Source organism: Branchiostoma belcheri, unplaced genomic scaffold, assembly GCF_001625305.1.
Source record: "Branchiostoma belcheri isolate BF01 breed outbred unplaced genomic scaffold, Haploidv18h27 scaffold162, whole genome shotgun sequence".
In the NCBI taxonomy this organism is placed as follows: Eukaryota; Metazoa; Chordata; class Leptocardii; order Amphioxiformes; family Branchiostomatidae; genus Branchiostoma; species Branchiostoma belcheri.
This window is the reverse complement of record NW_017803069.1, coordinates 4,039-5,961: the sequence shown is the minus strand read 5'-3', so window position 1 is coordinate 5,961 and position 1,923 is coordinate 4,039.

The window sequence follows — 1,923 nt, the reverse complement described above, 5'->3', positions numbered from 1 at the left end:
GCATTGTATCCAGTATTAACAGATTGTGAAATATGGGTATTAATTTGGATTGGACATTAATTTGGGTCAATTTTTAACTACCTTTTTGATTTGTTAAATGTGAAAACAAGTTACTCTAAATAAACTAACACTGGAAGAAGTGAACATTTCTGGACATTTCAATACTATTGCTGCAGCAGATCCTGTGCACGTGCACACACACACACACACACACACACACACACACACACACACACTGTCCTTGGCGCTGAACACCATCTACTAACACTAACACTAACAGTTAACATACCCGGGGTGTTCTGTTGTGTCAAACAAAGCGTTGAGTACAGTATTGAGACCACAACTACAATACATGGAACTGATGGTGAGTTCAGCACCAAGGAGAGGTCCACAGTTATTATTAACAGGGGGGGGGGGTCAAAAAGTTTTGGTTAGAAACACTTGCTGTAGCAGAAGGTACCCTGATTGTTGGATTTGGCACGGAAAACAATTTAAAATTGTGCTGCGGGAATAATTACTTTTAATTGGTGGCTGAATGTTGATGGTTAATTATGAAGAGCAATAATGATTAATCAGGATCGCACCCCTATGTAATGTCACAAGTGGTACGGTCCGTTCGACAATGGTGCAGTGCAGCTCAGCTGTGTGGCGGACGTTGTAGTGCGGCGTGTCGTGGGTGAATTTTCTCAAACTTTTGAGAAAAATTATCTCAAATTTTCGACGTTTGTCCGCAAATTATCCGTCTAAAGTGTACAGTATATCGTTTGAACGTTGCCTGGTCGGATTTATGCCGTTCTTTGGATGTTTGAAGGAGAAAATGCGTGTTTCCTGGCAGGGCGCAGTTTGGAGAAGAAACGAAAATGGCTACTGCCATGGCGGGAAAGACGGCGTGGTGCTGTCAGAGAAGACTGACGTTCTTGCGAGGTAAGACAACAAACTATCTCCTTGAATGTACATGTTTGTACTTCCAACAAACCTGTAGCAACAGACCACGTTCTTATTTGTTATGTTAACCTTTATATTCCGTAGAAATTTGCGTTTCGTTGAACGCTATTCTCGTACACGTGTTGTGTTAGGTCATGATATTTTTTGTACTTGAGTATTTTGGATAGGGGGGTTGTTTTCTTGACTATTTGGGAACACTGAATATATTTCGATGCTAAAAACGTTTTGTTTTGTTTGAAATTTCCGCAGTTTAGTCAATGAACACCTTTTGGAAATGTACCACACGTGTGCATAATTAAAACCTCATTAAAACCTCATTGGAATCCCCTTCCGGTCAGAAGTTCAAAACTGCAAACCAAACTTCGATATCGTTTGTTGCTGCCGAGATATTTCAATTTAAAGGTTAACCCTAACCCTAACCCTGACCCTAATAACCCTAACCCTAACCCTAGCAAAATTAAATTCGATCAATAACATCGAAACCATGGTATCATTGGAATCCCCTTCCGGTCAGAAGTTCAAAACTGCAAACCAAACTTCGATATCGTTTGTTGCTGCCGAGATATTTCAATTTAAAGGTTAACCCTAACCCTAACCCTAACCCTAATAACCCTAACCCTAACCCTAGCAAAATTAAATTCGATCAATAACATGGAAACCATGGTATCATTGGAATCGCCTTCCGGTCAGAAGTTCAAAACTGCAAACCAAACTTCGATATCGTTTGTCGTTGCTGAGATCTCGACCCTAACCCTAATTTAAGGCTAACCCTAACCCTAACCCTAACCCTAACCCTAACCTAATTCTAATCGATCAATAACATGGAAACCATGGTATCATTGGAATCGCCTTCCGGTCAGAAGTTCAAAACTGCAAACCAAACTTCGATATCGTTTGTCGTTGCTGAGATCTTTTAATTTAAAGGTTAACCCTAACCCTAACCCTAACCCTAACCCTAATAACCCTAACCCTAACCCT